We start from the raw sequence: 21,225 nt of genomic DNA on the forward strand, positions 1-21,225 counted from the left end.
CCAAACTACTAAAATGTCAATTGGTCTGTATATTCAGATATTTTATTGACAAGATTCTAAGAATCTGTTATTTCCTGCTAATACAATTACAACCCATTACCAAGATTTTATCAATATAAATGAAATCATGTTTTTGCACTGTTGTTTTTATTTATTTTTTCAAATCATGACATGTTGTTGATAAACTACATAAAATCACGTCTAAACTGTTTTTTTTTTTCTCTCTTTCCACATTGTACATCAGCATCATGCTTAGATATGCTGTGCTGTTGTCTTGGAAACAGACTCATGCCCTAAAATTGCATCTGTTACATGTACCATAAGGCTAACAAGTGAACAATGTAACAAAGGAAGAGCGCAATTTCCAATTATCACCAATCTATCAGGTCATAATCATGTCAAACATGACTGATAGAAGCCTTTGTGACAGTCAATAATTGAACAGCAAAACATCCCACTGTTTCATCAAAAAAAGGTTAACATTTTTTTTCTCTGTTAATGTTTTTAATTTTTTCCAATACTAATTATAAAAATCAAGCCAATATTTGAATATTTTCAGAAATTTGCATCACAAATGTCACAATTCTGACCTCCTCATTAGCACTGAAATCCACAGCAGCCTACAGTCAGCAGGGTGGTTTGTGTTATGAATTATTAAATTATGCTGGATCACTGCAGTAAAATCAATTACAACCATAATCATTCCATCAAAACATGGCTTTGCCTGCAGCATGTGAGTGTTTCTGGCCATGTTTCTGAACCATCAGACCAGTGTTGCTGTCTCATATTTTAAAAACATTCGTTTTTTTTTTTCCAATGTGTGAAGTTAAGTTGCAAATTAAACTGGCTTTATAATACCATCATATAGAAATAAAAATAAAACATCAGTAGCACTTTGCAAATTTCAACAATGACTAGTGCTCTTAAAAAAAAGTCAAAATGTTTCTAAAGTTTCTCTCAATTGCTTTGGCTCAATTCTCAATTGAAATTGTGGTCCCACTGTTGATTAAGTGTCGCTTATACCTGTGAACTTACATGGTAACTACAGTAGATGTGTAGGTAGTATGTATTGCTACAGTATGTACACACTGATACATTGCAATTACTTGTGTAATACGGGTTTAAGTACACACATGTATCAACACATTGAACAGTATATGCAAGTATAAACGTGTAACAGGACATTAATAACACAATCTTCGGTAAACTACTGCTTTAATGTGAATTACTAATGTGATTCTACAATTTACCGTAAAACAATATATAAACACAAGCCATTTGTATGTTTTTATCTACACTTATACATTTTTGGAAGTTTGCTGTTGTTAAACAGTTGTAAAAAGGCTCAGGTTTTATATAGTGGACAGTAATTTGGGACCATTTTACACTTTATATTGACTGGACAGTTTCTGAGGATTTACCAAGCAAGTGTACTGTTAATAAAGCACTCCATAGAGTATATTTTTACAAGTTACACAGTAATTTGTGATAATTTTACACTTTATATTGAGTGGACAGTTCCTGAGGATTTAATTTACACTTTAATTACACTGGTATCACAAGGTGAATCCTTCTAATGCAGCGTTCTGACATTCTTATTTTAACACAATGTTCAGAAGTACATGGTATGCACACATGGAAAAGCATGTGGAAGTGAGAAAACACCTGCAAGTACATGTTGTTAAACAATGCACTTACATAATTCTTGTTACAGATGTGTACTTAGTCTTGTTACTAATGTCTTGTTTCACATTTGAACTTGCAAATACTATTCAGTGAGCCGTTACATGTGTGTAGTTACACCAGTATTACACAAGTAAATACTATGCACCATTATGTACATAGACTGTAGCTAACCATCTAGTTACCATGTAAGTTCACAGGTACAAGAAGGTCCACAAAAAATATTTTTTTAATTTCAGTAATATTACTGACTAATATGTTTATAATAAACATATAAATAAAATGTTTATGGGACAAAAAAATGTATTTTATAAAACAATAAGATAGATCTCTGAACAATTAGCTTATTGTTCACTTCAGAGTGGCATTTCTTATTGGTTTAAGAAAATTGCAAATGCTTTGGCACATGTCTGCAAACAGCAAGTAATTTTCTGTAGTTTGTACAAAAACTAATTGCAAATGGCTTGTTGATCAAATCTGATGAGATAACTCTTATTTCAAAACTTCACAACTCTTCACAACTTCATTTTTATCATGTGAGCCATCACACTCAAAACTGTTTATTCAATTATAAATAATTTGTATATGCACGTTTACACCATAAATATCCAAAACTAGAGAGTTTGACACATGAATAAATAAATGACAAACAGGGGTGTGAACACAGGTGGAACTAATGAATTCTGATAAATGGCGGGAAAACTGAACAAAGAAATCACTTGATTAAAAAAAAAAACACACACATGGAATACCTGACAGTGGAAAGCACAGAATCCTGACAATAAGTTGCAACGTTTTAAAAATATATTTCCATAAATTTGCAATCGCATATATTTATTACGCATCAATGTATATTGTCACATTTTATATAATTGATTTTGGTTGTGAGGGGAGAATAAATTAGCAGGGGAAGCCCGAATGTGCTGGAAAAAGTAAAAAAAAAAGGGTATAGTTAAGTCCTGCCTTTGAAAATACATACATCAGTGTGAGCTCTGGAGCATATGCCCTACTTAGAAATCACACCCTCATTTAAGAAACTGTGAAACAATATAAAAACGGCTCAGCTGGGAAGGAACATGCAATAAAAAAAAGAAGAAGTGAAAAGTTAAAAAAAACATAAGCAATTTGTTCTGAGCGCAGACAAGTTAAAGATCGGCCCGGAAGAGTGATGGATGAAAAGAAGGAGGAGGAATACAGCTGGGCAGGGCAACTCTCTTATGAAAGGTTAAAAGACTGGCCCCCTTCAGTCCGGACAGACACAGACAGGTCATTACCTGTGAAAGGGCGAGTTTATTAACAGTAAAAGGTTATTGAGCTCAGTACAGCCTTGCCTGACAAATCTCTCCATCCATCCGTCCTCGTCCGCGCATTGATGAGCTCATTCCGCTAAGGAGGCCGGGCACAGACTCAGGGCGAAGTGAACACATATTTATACGCTGCAGATCCAGAAATGTCATAGAAGCTCAAGAAAATGCCAAAATGCCAGAACCCCTGACCGACGTGGAGGGCGCACACAGATAAATGTGCTTGGTGTGTTCAGCTACACCGGTTACCACATCACAACAACTGAGAAACTAAATGTTAACCCTCATCAAACTATATGAATGATCGACAAGAAACCGAAACAACAATAAAAGCTGAACAAATAGGAAAAGGTATGTTACGATGAAGTAATTTACTCCAAATGATGATTGAACATGACAATTAGACAGTATTAGTTATGATTTTGTGTTTATCACTATGCTTTATTTTGCATGTTTGAAGTATCAGAGCAGAAACTAGTGACTCTGAACTTTGGATTTTGCACATTTTGAAAAGCATCGCTTCATGTTATGAAGGAAACAAGGCTAATGACAACGAGGTGGTATTACATTTCACCTATATGCGAATATGGTTTTCTAACAATTACATTTTAAACAAAAACCATAAATTTATTATTTTGCAAACAAAATTCTGAAATGTATATTAGACAACAAAACTTAAATCCAATAAAATAAACCCAACACAAAATAGGTTTGTGCGATGAACAACTGTAAAAGTCAAAAAAATAAATAAATAAATAAAAAATTAGGATAACCATGTGACATTAATTGTATGTGTGAACTTTGTATACAGAAACTTTGTTTGGGGTAGGGCTGTTGCGATACCATTAGTTCATCTTACGACACTATACCAGCTGAATCATCCAGTTACCAAATAGAATTGCCATACTAATACTAATGAATTTAATTCACAATTCCCTTATTTTTGATAAAAAGTATTATTTGCATGTCACTTTACAAAATGTATGAGTTCTTTTTGTTTATTTTGTAGATAACTTGCTAAGAAAAAATACAGAAAAATAAAGATATGAACTTTTTTACAAAATCAACTTTTTTACAAAAAGAGTATTTTTCCAACAAAATTAGGCTATATAAAGTGGTCAAAATTTGTTTCAATGTTTCTTTTTACTATTTTGGTTTTTCATCTATTTTATTTATTTATTTATTTATTTTAATTTTTTATTTATTTATATCTTATCAGGTTCAAAGTAATTCAAAACTTCACTTTGTGATTTGTTCTTTTTAAGAGATTGTTGTTGTTGTTGTAGCCACTAAATCATATATACAGGAACAGAAATGAACCGATTTAGGTGTGTGTTTGAAAAATCATAAAACATGCAACCTTAAATGGCTCCACAGACAATTAAAATAAAATGGTATTTACTTGCACAAACGTGTGAGCATTTTAGTGACTTTTCCACATGCACATTATCTATTGTAGATAGACCATTAATGACGATGCTACCATTTACAAACTACAGTGGCACCTCCAGTATTTTGGAGCTACAGTATCGCAATACCTCCATAGTACCAGTAAACCATGCAAACCTAGTTTGAGAATATTTCCGCGTGACCAAGTGTCTGCATTGTAAACATTGAAATATTTTATGGGAAAAAAAATCAGTTTATGTTCACTAAAAAGAATAGAGATGCTGTTTGCTGTCATGTCCACTTTAAACAATGAAAGGCAAGTCCTCTGCAAAAAAAAAAAAAGAGAGCTGACATAAACAAATGAAAGGACAGTAAGGAAGGCTTTGAGGTAAGGCTAGGCAGATAGATAATATTATATCGCAATATTATATCACAATAAATTTGTCAATAACAATGATATGCTCTGGACTCTTTTACTCTACATTGCTGTAAGAGCCAGTCACACAGCAGAAATGTGCAACAATGGGAATGTAAAAATGTGCTGATATAAGAGACTCGGCCATCTCTAATTTTTGTTGGGGTACTCTTTTAAATCTGGAAGCATTAACAACTTATATCGAAGTATATAACTTTATTGTTCAATACAGAAAATAAATATGGAGATAGCATTTTTGCCAAATCGCCCTGCCCTACTTTGCGGGATGCTGGGAAACTATATTTGAATCGAAAAGGAAAACAAACACAAGCAAAAAATCCACTGAAAGAGGGTAAATGGAAGAACCATATATGTGATCTCTCTTTCTTCCTTAACGCGCTGAGGATCGCTAACAGTACATAAACAGTTAACCCATCAAAATAAACTAGACACTATATAAAATAAAGCTGTATCAATGCATATTTACGGCCAGTCCGTCGTAAACTACGGCTAGCAGAGTTTATTTGTTTATTTATTTATTTAAATCGTATCACTAGTTGAACAGTTTGAAGTAGTATATAGGCCAGCACACCTGTGTAGCACATATTTCTAAATAAATGACAATATTTAGCCATGATGTATGTCTGCATTTTAATTATTTATCTATTTATTTATAGTTTATTGTTATTGCCTATACTGTCATAAGGTCTATGTATTGTAAATTGTTCAAACGGTTTTTTCTCTTTAAATAATAATAATAATAATAATAAACCTGAAAAAAAGTTTCATATTAATATGAAGTTTATTTTACTGCATTAAAACTAAAATAAAGGAATCAGATCTTTAGTGTTTTAAAGTGATATGATGAATTGGAGTTGTACTGTTATCCCACACTAACTGGACATGTACTGTTCTTCCACATTTGAAAAAAATAAATCCCAATAACTTTCGATTTTTAATACTGAAACTGAAAAAATGTTATCTCCTTAGAATTGAGAAGCTTTTGTTGGTTTTCTTAAAGTAAAATAAAAATGTTCACAATCAAATTGAAACAAATCTTATGTCCACAAAATTTAAAAATATGGAGTAAATGAAATATAGTTCTTCGTTTCAAGACCTCAATTTAGTAATTGAACAATACAAAAGAAAAACAGATGTTTGTTCATATACAGTAAATAAACAGTTTGATTGTGCTCATTCATAGTTATTATATTTGAATCATTTATTGAAGATACATCATCCACTTTTCTTTTCATGCCTGTCAATACATCCACTACGGGCTTGCTGCTGTAGTCAGTGTTAAACTGCCCTTTTGCTTTTTATAGAAATAAAAACAGATTTAGTTAGATTTAGTTCATTTGTACAATGGATGCTAAATTGAAATCATCTGCTTTGCTCTTTGCAGCATGAGTCACAGCAGGGCAGTAAGAGCCTGCTTTCACTGATAATGTAAAGGAGGAATGACTGACAAGACCACAAGAATCCATTCACAAATAACATTTCTTGTAAAATATGCACTCAGTAGAACTTTGACCGCAAATTCAGAAGGTAAAATATAAAGCATGAATCCAAAAGAGATTTGGGCCAAACACACCTCCCTGATCCACACAATAAACATAAAATTAAAATGTTTATTCAGCTAAAAACATTTATCATTATTTCTGTGACATTCATTCATTCATTCATTCATTCATTTTCATTCAGCTTAGTCCCTTTATTCATCAGGGGTCAACACAGCGGAACAAACCTCCAACTTATCCAGCATATGTTTTACACAGCAGATACCTTCCAGCCGCAACCCAGTACTGGGAAATTACAGCCAAATTAATTTATTCAATTCACTTGTACTGCATGTCTTTGGACTGTGGGAGAAACTAGAGCACCTGGAAGGAAACCCACGCTAATACAAGAAGACAAAGCAATTTCCTTACAGAAATGCCAACTGACCCAACCGGGGCTCGAACCAGCGACCTTTTTGCTGTAAGGTGACAGTGCTAACCACTGAGCCACCATGTCATCCTTCCTGTAACATCTCAACTGAAATGTTCACAAATGTAACCGACAATCAACCTACTCAAGAGCTTACAGCTTTAAGAGTTTACATCCCTACTGTATTGACAAGAGAATGTCCAATAGAACCCATTTAAAAATCATTAGCTCAGAAGATTCACAAGAAAACTCTGATTTACTTTCATTTGCGTTCTTAATCATTCTTCGCTTGTAATGAAAATAAATGATAATTTTTGTTGGCGCCAATAGCTGAGTGGTTAGTGCGTCAACACATGGCAATCCAGTGTTTCTGGTGACCCGAGTTCAATTCCCACCTCGAGGTCCTGTAATGATCCTTCCTCTTTCTCTGCTCTTCATGCTTTCCTGTCTATACACTGTACTGTTCTATCAATTAAAGGTGAAAACTCCCCATAAAATATTATTTAAATAAATTAATAAAGGATAATTTAGACATTTTATCCACATGTTGACTTTAAGAGAATATTCAAGAATGCAGCAAACATACCTTTAAACAATACCAACAAAAAATAAATAAAATAACATTTGAGAAACAAAACGAGAAAAACAATTTAAAAAAAGAATACAAACATAGTGATGTGGGAGCATAGTGATGTTCTGAAGACCCTGGTATACAGTGGTCCTTTGCTATTTGTGAGAGTTACATTCTAAAAATAACCTGCAATAGGTAATAACCACAAAGCAGTCAGCTTTAATTTTTACAATTATTATAAGTTTTAAGGCTACAAAACCCCTCACTACACACTTTATACACATTTCTCAGACAGAGGTTAACATTTTCACACTATTCTCTCGTACAAACACGCTCAAAGTTCAAACCTTTACAGAAAAACAAGTCCAGTATTATAGAATAAAACCAAAGATGAAAATAATTTGATCTTCATTTATTAATTTTATAATGGCACCCTGCAGCTGCATAACTTCTATCTTCTTTTAGCATGTCCAGAACTTCAACTATATTTGCGATAGTTGGGATCTTCCTCTGCCTCTTGGGTGCTACAGCAGGTGCCTTTAATGGAGCAGAATGGTTCGTCGACATTATGCGGTTTGTTGGCGAGAAAACTTGCAAACATACAGTAGGCTGAAGCACTCCAGAGTCACACTGCTAGTGATCAAAGATTTATTTAAATTTGGCAAGCTGAACGCATTCTGTACTGTAGAGGAGACACAGCACAAAAGAGATCGATTTACAATGGTCTACAGCCACTCAGGACACAAAACACAACATGCTGTAAAAAAGCATGTCAATTTGCCCTAAAAAAAATCTACAAAACTGCGAGATCGCAAAAGATAAAACGAGTTATGGCGAGGGACCACTGTACTTCAACTGAAGTTCTTTTTCGTCTTTCATTTGAGGGAAAAAAATAAGTTCGAAAGGCAGAGTGATGATATACTGTTTAGATACCTTCAGACACCCCTGCACTGTAGTAGGTGGGATTGTAAATTTGTCACACTGCTTGGATGTACTATTTAACGCAACAAAAACGGTGACAAAGAAACAAAAACAATTTCATAAACATCTGACAAACAGTCTTCTACGTGAGAAGCGCCACGTCACATTGCTTTATATTTGCTGTGGACACTGTGAAATCCTTAGAGTATTTACACAATTGAATTCCGCATGTGCGAATACATCTGTACCAGCTCTACTACTCAACCCTCCAGTGTTATCTTGTTGCTAATTTGGTGTTGTTGTGCTGGATGTTTTTCTGAACTGTGAGAATATGACACATATTTAATAAGGCGGAGTTCCAGAATACACCCACCAATTGCTTAATCGCCATGGACCAATGGTAGCTCAAAGGAGATTAGATCCAATACGAACTCCCCAAAAATGTTTGCTCAAACTGCTGAAACAAACTCATAAAGACTTCGATTTAGCCAGATTTTGTTCAAAATGATTTCATTTTAGCTCTTTTTTTTCAAATTAGTTCGAAGCATATCAGTCCTATAGTATATAAGTATAGTTGTTAATGGACTGAACATGCTAAAAGAACCAGAGTAGATTCCCATGTCAAAGAAGAAAGGAAGGTGGAGCCTCAGAACCACATTTGCTTATTAGGTCATCATAAATATAGGCTAATGGTAGTCTTAAGTTATTTACCAATCTTATTTTTTATTTTATTTTTTTAAATATTGCTTCAAACTCTCAGAAACAAACTAAACAATCTTCATTTAGGCCTGATAATGTTGGAAATTACTGTACACAAAACCAGCTCTAATTTCAATAGAACAATTTCGGGGGCTTCAGCTTAAAAACTAAACAAACTGTGTTACTGTATGCCCTATATTCTCTATAAATAATATTTCTGCATAATCCTAGAGAGAGGTTTAGTTTCCATAGGCAAGTAAACAAACAGCCCTGCAGATAAAGTTTGCATTATGATCACATTTATTTCAAGACACCGTGGACTAATTACTCAAACACAAGAATGAATTAATCTGGGAGAAAAGTCATCTCTACTATCATCTGCATTCATCATCGGCATCCTTAGGCCAGAAAAACACACAAATAATCAGTCAGGCAGCCAATGCATCCTCGTTATGTGAAATGAGTACACAAACAGATATTTGCGCAGCTCTGATGAAGCCTACTGAGGCAGAGATGATCAAGAAAGGGGAAAAAATACTATAATGAACCTGGAATGACACTATAGACCTGCATGGGCAAGGGGCTGCTGCCCTGAATCATTAGTGAAAAGTCCAAAATGTGCCATAGAAATCATATTCAATGCTTCATTACCATTCAAATAGAGTGGGGTTGGATTTTTTTAGCATGTTTTAAGTTAGATAAATAACTGTGGCCAAAATATAATTCATTCCTCCCATGGCAAAAATTCTATTTATTTACAGTTACACATTCAAATAGTTATATGGGTTTTTTTTTCTATTAAAAAAATGTAAATTCTTTGATTTAACAAAGATCCCTTTAATGGCTTTTTTAAAAAGATTAAAATATTATTGTGTAAGAAATAATAAAAATAAATAAATAAATAAAGTTCTTTATTTAAAGGGATAGTTCATTCAAAAAGACAACTTATTCTTGATTTACCAACACTCACACGAATACAAAACAAAAATAATGCATGGTTTGCAAATGTACAATCAGTGTAGTGTAAAAAGACCAAGGGCCAAGCCCTTTTGCCTGTCCCCTTACCCCTTCCCCTCGTTTTGGCATTCACGTGTCCCAATTCTCTTTAGCTTGAAGGCATAGAGCTAAGGGAAAGGGCTAGATAGCCTTTGAAACTGAGATTTTCCAGGACCACATTCGAAACCAAGGGGTACGAAAACATGACAGAATACACCATTTGAAACGGCAACATGGCTGTTAAATTTTTTTTTGGCACTATTAAGTATTTTTACAACAAACAAGTACATGTTTTAAAATATTCATAAATCTGTTTGTTTCATGGTCATGCATTTAAAAACAAAAACTCAACAAAAAAAAACAAAATAGAAATGTGTTTAGATAATGTGTTTACATAAGATGAATATGACCATGGTGTAAATGCACAGTTATGATCTTATTGCCACATTATATCATTATGATAACATGATAATAATGCCTTCTGTGATTTCCTAAAAATAAATACCAATTCAAGAGTTCACACTTAGCTAATGATTGATAATAAAGCATGTTTGGCATCCTGTCCTGTGAGAGAGCCCTAAGTTCATAAGATCCTTGAGCGCGGGGCTCCTTTCCTTTTGCAGCTGGGCAAGAGGGGAATTTGACCTCAGGACCCGGACTTAGGATTGTTATGAAGATGTACTGCTAATTAAGAGCTCATCAATAGTGCAGATTTGGTTTGGTGGGAGGACACCGGAGAACCTGGAAAAAAACAATGCAAGCATGGGCAAATCTTCACAGAAACGTCAACTGGCCGGGTAAAGATCTGAACCAGAGACATTCTTGCTGTGAGGCAACAGTGCTAACCACTGAGCCACCATGCCGCCCTGTCAAGGAAAAGGGGAGGAGAAGGTGTAAAGGGTGGATTCTTCAAGACAAAAATGACTAAGGTAAGGAACTCTGGTTATTTATAGTGAATTAAGAATCATCTGTTTGGTGTATCATGCATTAGCTAATGCGGGACCGGCCATAGTCAATCATAAGCATGTGATCCTCTCAAAACTAGTTTATATATAAACTTTACAAAAGTAACGCAACTGGAATAACTGCAGCAGTCACCATTGTTGATCTATTATGAAGAGTTGTAGTGCTCTTCCACTTCTTAGGGGTATATTTTGAAGTCCTTCACACTCTTTCAAGGGCCAAGGGGAAGGGGTAAAAAATATAATTAAGATTGACAGAAGTTTAAGAATGTTTAAACAAGTAAGCTAACAAGGAGATTTATTATTTATGGAGTTAACAGACAACTAATTATACCAAATAATTTAATCCCTAAAAATTCTACATTTTTGTTATAGTGGTAAATATAAATTAAAAGTATTCTCTCTTAATATTTCTTAAGCCAGAACCTGCAGTGCATCTTGACATACAGAAAACACGCCAAGCAAGCACTTCTACAGTATTTTGAAGTTCTGCTCTTATTTTTGCCAAAAGGTCCTACTGAAAAAGTATTGTCAGTTAGTGCTCACCTTTGCTGAGCAGCTCTTATGTCTCTCCATCTCTCTTTTGCTGCTTTCTGCAAATTGAAAGAAACCTATTGACCCACTTAAAGCCACGTTTCTACCATTTAGTTCAAGTAAAGTTAATTAAATGACAGAATAAAATGAGCTTTTGCTTCTAATATTTACCCTCTGAAATAAAATTGCAGCTTTACTTGGTCTATGAAAAAAGTACAATATTTGATCTCGACATTCAGCAAAATAACGAGCTGTTCGACAAAGATTTTAAATTGACGGCATCTTTTTTTTCTTTTTTTTTTTTTTGCAGGAATGCAGACTAATTTTTTGCTCTATTATGTTTGGTAACATTAACAGAGGACAAATTATGATATTTGCAGAAAACTGTACAATGTGAAAGCACTAATGGTAATGGGCTACTTTTTGTCCAGTGATTGCCCATGAATGAATCTCAAAATATATGCAAAACCAGTTCACTTTGCTGATGCCATTGAAGTCAGAAAATTAAAAGCACCTCTTATTAAAGAAAGCAAATGCATCTCACAAAGGTGCTTTTTCTCTGGACTTTTGGGATTTGACTACATCACATAAGTGTTTAGTGTGTGGAAAGCTTGTCTATATATCAGATCTGACTCACTGTTCTCGTCACGTACACTCAACTCCTAAGAACATTACAATCTAATGTATTACAATAAAAGTAGGTCTCTTACACAAGCAAACTTATCACATAAAGTTCTCCTTGACTCAGCAGGAAATGAACGCAGATGAGGTTTGTGCTACAGCACAAGAAGATTTCATATGGGTTATACAAGACACACAGTTAAGCCTACAATAAATACATTAAATAGACAGACATGGAAGTGAAATAAGAAAAAGCCATGGAAAAAGATAGTAAAGTGGTCACTCCACATCACCAGTGTGCAGCATCCACTTGGATGATGCGACAGCAGCCACAGGACAATGGCACCAGTGCGCTCACCACACACCAGCTAAAGTGGAGAGACAATTCGGCGGATGGGGGTGATTGGGAGGCCATAATCATAAGGGCCGATAGAAGGACTTTGGCCTGGACTCGGGGGTTACTCCCCTACTCTTTATGAAAAGTGCCATGGGATTTTTAATGACCACAGAGAGTCAGGAATTCGGTTTAACGCCTCATCCGAAAGACAGCCCCCACTGAAAGTGTAGCCACTTTTCACTTGTACTGAACAAGTGTGCCGCAAGCCTGCGTTTGAGTGAAGGTCTCGGCCGTTAGATCGCCCCCTGGGGGCTGGCTGCAGTACAAGTCATAAAGCACGCCTCCTCCGTGTTAATGAAGGAGACTTGAGCCCAAATAAAAAAATTAATTACACTTGCAATAAAATGTCCCGAAAGATTGTTCTGGTCGATTAAGGCACTGATTATTGTGCTGAAATAGGTGCAGATCTTCATTTTTGTAAACAGTTTGTTTTTAGCAGTAATTTAATGCTGGGCGTGTCATCGTGATTGACAGTTGTGATTGACAGTTTCTCAAAGCGCGACGTCTGAGCTTCGGCAGAAGACTGAAGTGTTATTACCCGATTTCTGTGATATTTTACTATGACAAAATGAGTTCAGCAGTAAACTACAGTTTCTGACATATATGATCTGGTGGAACACTGTTTATTCGCTAAGGTCAGAGCTTTTTTCGGGCTTTATTAGTTTGCTAATACACGCCTAGCCACCCAGATAGCAAAATACACTGGGGCCAGTTCTTGCCTGCCGGAGACTTACCCCTCAGACTGACTACCTCTGCTGGACCTACTCCGGATGCCTGGACTCACTGCCCGATTCCAGCCTGAGTCAATTGAGCCAGATGCGGTGGCCGAGCGAGCAGGCGCTGCCACATCCGAGCCGGAATCAGCCCGCGACGCCGCGAGTAGGTCATGTGCGCTGCTGCCGGAGCTGGCGCGATTGAATCTTCATTATATAAAACCCTCACATTTGTTAACGTTATTACATCCATTTTTGTTGATATAACAACAAACGCATGCTACTATGTGAACGCAAAGTGTATCACTGAGTTTAACCTTTGAATAAAGATGCAAACAGCATACATAGCAATTATTTAAATAAAGGACAAAATAAATAACAATAAACCTGTATCGATTGCACAAGTATTAAATAATAATACAATTGAATACATTTTGTAGTGCACAAGAATTAAGAAATACGAAAATGACAATAAAACTGCACAATAAAATAAACCCATTTAAGTACGGGGAAAATACAGGAGATCGTTAGCAGTAATTCTCTTTGTGTCTAAATAATAATCTCCACATTGATCTCCTGTAAGGTTATTTGAACTTGCTTTACAGGACGTCTCTGCATTTTAAATTTTGGCATGTTATTAAGTAATCTACTGAATTTGCTGTTATAAATCATTATAAGGTTCTTGAAATCGAATCTTATATAAACTAATAGAGCTGTAAATGTTAGATATAATTTATTTACATCATTTACTGTTGGCGTAAACCAAATGAAAACGGAGGCAAAAAATTAAATAAATAAACAATTCAAGCGAAAATGAATAAACAATATACTAGTGATGTTGCAGCAGATAGACGTTGTATTAATAGTGCAAAGTTTTTTTTGCACAAATTGACAAATTGCAGGGTTGGGATGTGTAAATATCCTGTTGATATTTAGTAATCTTGCTGTATTTATCTTCTAAACGCACGATTGTTCCCGCATGGTAAATCGTTATGGAGTGTAGGCTATATTTTGGGTTCTGTTGATGGCTAATTAAAAATAAAAACCTTTCTAAAAATGTATGTGTTGTTTATATGTTATTGTTCATATTTTACCAGTGTTATTTCTACCCCTATGAAGATAACAAATACCAACAACAAATATAACAATAAGAGAATATATTATTTGTGCTCATATTCAGGCTAGAGTGTATAAAAGATCGTTTATTTATGCAGTCCACCATGTATTGCTTTTATTAAAGTTTAACAGCTTACATCACACCGTTTTTAAACCGTATATTATTGTGTTTTTTTAATGTAAGTGCTTCTATTTACATCAGTGAGCGTTTGTTATAGTGCAGACACCGGCAGTCGAGTGAGAAGTTTGGGGGGCGTGGTTGATTTTACATAAAGCGTTTGGTTGGAAGCTCGACTCCGCTCATTTTCGCGGCTCCTCCTCTGGCTCCATCAGACAGTCCTTCTGCGCATGTCAAGGCTCCAATTTCAGCAGTCTTTTGCGAAAGTTTGTGCCCGTCAAGCAGGCGTTTTGCCCTCAAGGCGTTCAATGGGAAAAGGGGCTGTCGCGTCATCCATATTTTTTACAGTCATTGGTACTGAAGCATTAGGACTCACACAGGGCACAGGTTGAGCGCACCCTGCTCGCCCCTCTAACATCATTTCCAACAGCAACCTAGTTTTTCCCATGTGGTCTCCCATACAGGAACTGATTAGGCTCAGCCCTGCCTAGCTTCTGTGAGTAACCGGTCTTGGGCAACAGGGTGATATGGCTGTGGTTTCTTGGTGTAGAAAATCAATTTTGATATTTTAAATACAATATGTTGGTGTGGAAGACTTGAATTTGACCCATAGGTAGGCCCACACGGAATCTGCGCGCGCAGAATTCCGCAGATTTTCCGCAGAATTCCGCAGATTTTCCTAAGCTGAAGGAAAATGAATGAATGAATATTTACAAATAAAAACTTTTATAAGAATGACTGAAACTGCTTCATTAGTTATGCATATGTGAGAAATAATGGTGGAAAGCTCATGAGAAAAATCTAGAAAAAGAGAGCGAATTTGGTAAAAAATTATCTTTGGCCACCGAGTCTAGAACAAGTGGGGGCTTTTTAAAAATGAAAACCCTCCACAACAAAGAGCTCAGCAGACTGTAGCATTCTCTCCAATTCCCATGAAAGTGCTCGGCGCAAACCACCTGCTAACACATTCAGCACATCAAACACTTGTCTGTTGTCATTCACATCAATAGAGGCTTGAAATTGGGCATTTCTGCGGCTGCGGTGCATTATTAGGACTTTGTGTGATTAAAAATTGGATATTGCTGTGGGTCTGAACTCTACAGACAGATTCCTTATGGTGAACAAACAGGTTTCCAAATATGACAAATCCAATTGAAGCTTCTCGTCTTGTTCTCCTTCATCTTTTTTTATCCCTCATCTTAAGTTTAAATGTTATGGATCATCTTGAGGGCTTTTTGACACATGTATTAAATGAAGAAAGATCCACCAACAGTCTCTTTAGATGAATTTCCTTCAGACAGTTAACAGTAAAGCCTTTTCACACAAGTAATGATGACTATAGTGTCCACAACAAATCACAATAACATCGTGTTTGTTAGAATGTACTGGAGTTTTGCTGCCTGCCATGTTCAAGATCATTAAAGAAATAGTTTATCTAATAATAAAACTTTGCCAACCAAGATGTATATGACTCTTTTCAGCCAAACACAAATATGAGTTATGGAAAACTATCCAGGACCTGTTTAATCATTAAAGCAAATATGAAGAAAAAAAAATGTAAGAGTTAAAAAAAAAAAATAGTAAGGATGCAACGTGTAAATTGGACAATACATATACCCGATGACTCTTTATTCTCAGAAAGTGATAACTAGGACCAGTCAGAATTTGCTGGCATTTTTTTTTCAATATCTGCACAGAACTTTGCAAAAAAATTTAAAATAAAAATAAAAATGGCTGATTTACGCAGAATGATTTTGGAAGTATCATAACTAAAAACCTAATATATTACATTAAAAAATAATACCTTTTTAACTTATTTAATTTTTACAATGCAAATTTAATTAGATCCAATTATTTTGTTAACAAATTAAGCCTCTCATATAATAAATCTACTAAAAAACAGAAAATATTTCTTTATATACTGTACTGTAAAACATTTGAACATTTATTAAAGGGCACCTATGATGAAAAATTAACTTTAAGCTGGACAGAACTGTCTATAGGTATAGTGTGTCCACAGTCATATTAGAGTGATATAAACCCAACAAGTCTCTTTTTTAAAATTTCCTGACATTAAAATATGATTCAAATGCCAGTGATTTGAGACTCACTGCAAAGTGACGTAGGACTGTGGTTTTCCCTGCCCACCGAATTGAGTGAAATGCGGCATGTTTCCAAAACAACATGTATACACACGTCCGCAGAACATTTGCAAAAAAACTGGGATTAAAATATTTTTTTTAACTGTGTGTGATTTTTATAAGTTTAAAATGTTTTTAAAACAGAGCATGTTTGTAATAAAGACAGTAAAATTGATATGTATTTCTTAACCACTATAATCACCACCCTATGCGCTAATATGTGTGTGAGACTTATCATTTCACAAAAGCTCAAATAAACTCCATCACAAATACATGAAATAAACTTACTTTGTATTTTTGATTAATGAGCTGTATTTCAGCTTCATCAGAGTCTGTCTCTGTGCTGTTTATCTGACATAACACATGATGAGAAGCAGACACACATGGGAACAGTGGGCAGGGTAAAGCAGCTCATCTGTATTTAAAGCTACAGGCTACACAAACGGCTACAATGTATTCAGATTGTGGAGGCTATAATGAACAATCTGATAGGTGTTTTGAGCTAAAATTTTACAGACACATTCTGGAGACACTAAAAGCTTGTCTTACATTTTGCAAAAGAGGTAAAATATGTGCCCTTTAATATTAGTCAATAATATTTCTGTAATTAATTTAAAAACTGAATAAATATAATTTTACACAAGTAAATAAATAGACTCAATTACTGACTATAAATCTCATGCTCATGAGATTCTGTGTGGGCCTAGCAATAAAACCAATTCACAAACCAATTCACATAAGGCAATAAACAAATGACTAAGACTTTAAAGACCATGAAGAGTGAAATTACAAACTTCTATAGGGCTAAACACTAAAGCTTTTTAAATGGCCAACAGGAAAAAAAATCTAATTAGAGCTTTTAGATATTAAAAATTAGATAATTAGAGCTTAATTGAATATATACTTTTTTGTTAAATATAACTTTAAAGAAACTCTTTAAAAACTAAATGTTTACACAACAAACTACAGTTATAAATATAGTTTTGCTAAAGATTTGTGTTTGTGGTGATTGGATGTGTTTTGAATTGATTGGGTAGCTTTGCATAAAAGAAAATTGGGAGCCGTTTAAAATTACTTAAGACCTACAACACAATATTTCAGTGAGCTGAAGCCTAGAATTGTGTTTTTGAAATTCAAGACTTTTTAAAACCCTGCAGATGCCCTGTATATTGTTATAGCTTATTTTAATAAGTTAACAAGATTTTATGAAAAACTTCAGTTTATGCAAAGTTTAAGTTAATATCAATAGTCAGTAGACATAATTTGAGAACAATGAGGTTACTAAAAAAGTTCAGTTGAAAGTACATTCACAATATTTTTATTAGAGCGTTGTATTTCCTCTAGCAAAACTTTTCTAAAGCACGCTTCTGCTTCGTGTTATACGTCATGTCATAAATAACACCATTACAAACCCTCATGGCTAGCAGAACACATCTGAAGTCATTCAACAAGCAAAAAATAATCCAGAATGTATCAGCTTTAATATATCTTCCAATATTTCAATACTTAATAACATTAAGACAAAACTAAGCAACAACAAACAAGCATATCAGGCAAAACTTAATAAAAAAAGTTGAATATATTGTGCATCCCTAAAAATTATGACTCTTATCAAAACCTTCTATTTTGACATCTGCCACTTTAAATGTTCAGGGTATAAACTGTGTGATGCCTTTTGATTGGCTGTTATTGTTTTTATTGTTCATCAGCTAAACAAACATTTTTATTTTAAATGTCAATGATACTGTATGTCTGCTTTGTATAAATTATAGGTGTGGGGATGTGATTATCAGATTCAGAACTGTATTTTTAAATTGCAATCGTTATCATCTCTGGTTTAAATCAGCCTTTATAGTGACAAATTAGTAATTAAAAGACCCCCAAAAATCATAAAAGGTCACACAGAAATACCAAACTTTGGATGTTTGCACAACTGCCTTTTTTGACTTGGCTGCTCTGACAAGTTATAGATAATGTCATTTGTACAACATGTTTGGCTCGCAGTGCATGGACATCACAACTGTTAAGACAGATTAATAATGCAGGCTAAACAAGCAAAGCTAGCGAACAGCCAAAGGGTTGTTGGATCAAGACCCGTAAATCTAAGCCTCGGCACAACAAGGCCTTCAAGCAGAGTCAATTCATCATCAATGCGGAGATAAACAGCTCTTGATTGGACGCATCAAACTAAATGAGGATTAAATTTGCATAACGATAAATGATACGGCACGAATAATAGGATTAGCTGTGATTTCACCATCTTTTTTTTAATGCTCTGATGAAATTCTCAGAGGTTAGCTTAAGGAGGTAAAGCGTGTGCATTAGAATAGGATGCAATTACTTCTAATAAAAGGAGTATTTTACAGTAGCGAGATACACTAGGGCAACCCTGGGAAAAACTTGACCACGTATAATTGCTGAAATCTCACTAAGAAACTGCATGAGATCTCATTAGAGGGGTTTCAAACAAGCAATAAGTGTTGTTTTCTAAGGGGAATTGCTTCACACCAATCTGAAAGGGTCTGTGCAAAAACCACTTATGGAAGTCACTACAGAGCATATAACATATTTTGACACAAAACAGCCCACGGTGCTCCAGTTTGAGAGTTTATGAGGCTGAACAGTGTCCATTGTGTACATATTTAAAGCACAAAAGAAACATTAATTTGGTCACATAATCCTCCAGGACAGAATGTGTTATGGAGACTAATGACAACTAACTATTTTAACAGAATTTATTCATTTAGATCCATTTTTATTGATCAACAAACTATTGTTTATTCCTTTTTAATTCATAATACATTATGCAGCTCATAGCACCATGTTATGAACAATGGTATGGACAGTGGCCATTGTGTACACATTTTCAAGCATGTGTTATGGAGACTAATGACAACCAAGCATTTTAACAGAATTTATTAATTTAGGTTAATGTTTATTGATCAACCTACTTTTGTTTATTCCTTTTTAACTTATAATACATTATTTATGCAGCTCATAACACCATGTAATGGACAATGGTATGGACAGTAGCCATTGTGTACATGTTTTAAAGCACCAATGAACCTTAATTTGGTCACATAATCCTCCAGGACAGAATGTGTTATGGAGAGTTGGAGACCAATGACAAACAACTATTTTAACAGAATTTATTAATTTAAGTTCATGTTTATTGATCAACATATTATTGTTTATTCATTTTTAATTCATAATACATTATTTATGCAGCTCATAACACCATGTTATGGACAATGGTATGGACAGTGGCCATTGTGTACATGTTTTAAAGCAGGAAAGAACATTTTTTTGGTCACATAGTCTCCATAACACATTCTGTCTTGGAGGATTAATGACTAAAAAATATTTTAACAGAGTTTATTAGTTTAAGTAATGTTTATTGATCAACGTACTATTGTTTATTCCTTTTTAATGTATAATACATTATTTATGCAGCTTAAAATGATTAAAAGTAGGTTCGTTATATGTAGAATTTAACATAAGGCACAATAAATTAGGTTGTGTGTGTGTGTGTGTGTGTGTGTGTGTGTGTGTGTGTGTGTGTGTGTGTGTGTGTGTGTGTGTGTGTTTGTGTGTGTAAAGATCATTAATAATTTAACCTTACATTAAAGCCAAGCATAATCTGAATAAAAAAACTCAAAGATAACATTTCATGCTCTAAAGAATAAAAGTAATTTGGCAGTGGCAAACGTGCCCTTGCTATTCAGCAGAATCAGTTGATGGTTAATAAGCTAATGACCATATCTTCGACATTTTGCTGAAGCAAAGTCCTGACAAAATAAGGTAATTATGCCTCTAAATGTCATCATAAATTTAAAGCAGTCCTCTGCAGTCATTTGAAGCTTGCACTTTGTTCCAGAGTACACCAAAAAAAGACCAACATAATTTATGCCTGTGGAAACCTCTGAGGCAATTTTGTGTTTCACTTTGCCTGACTTTGTCCATATAAATAAAACAACACAATAGTCAAGAACATTAATCTATATAATGCAGCCTGTATAAGAGCAATGAGCTCAAGACATGCATTATGTAATGCTGCTACATTTTCTGCAAACCGAGATGAACTTTAAGGCAAATTAATGCTCTATAGACGGACAATCAGAATGACTAATGTGCTGGAACTGAAACTGGAAGCCTAATAACATAAACCAAAACACACAATCTTTTTGTGGCTTTCAAACTACCTACAATATAGCAGAGTTGCACCTTTTGTTGAAGCAGGCAGCAAAAAAGTCTATTTGCACACATTAATGAAAAATAACATCTAAAGTAAATGGCTCAATACATTTTTAAAGTGCCCCATTATGCTTTTATATACACATTACTTTATATGTAGTGTTTAATGCAGTTGCTTGTAAGTATAAAAGTTCTGCAAAGTGCACAATAAATGGAGTTATTCTCTACAAAAAGAAAGATTCAATTCTGAACCACCTGGAACAAGTTAAAAGTAAACGTGTAGTTTCTGCACAAATCTATATAGCTTTGTTTAAAATTTGTATAATTCATTGTCAAGAATGTGTTTGAAGTCAAATATTCAATCTGCAATAATTACTTTAAAAAAAAAAGACTGACTATAAATGGTGTGAACTCATAATAAGTACATATTAAAAACAACTGATTCTGTCAGCAAGCACTTTTCAAACTCAAAAACATTAGGCCACAGTCAAGTAAATTGCCTCAAATAACTTACCATTATGT

General features: G+C 34.5%; 1 protein-coding gene across 5 annotated transcripts in view; it reads right to left on the bottom strand.

The window, feature by feature from the left end:
* The window catches only part of dph1 (diphthamide biosynthesis 1), a 186,655-nt gene that overhangs the window by 156,869 nt on the left and 8,561 nt on the right, over window positions 1-21,225 (bottom strand).

This window comes from Danio rerio, chromosome 15 (genome assembly GCF_052040795.2).
Source record: "Danio rerio strain M-AB ecotype USA chromosome 15, GRCz13ab, whole genome shotgun sequence".
Taxonomy (NCBI): Eukaryota; Metazoa; Chordata; class Actinopteri; order Cypriniformes; family Danionidae; genus Danio; species Danio rerio.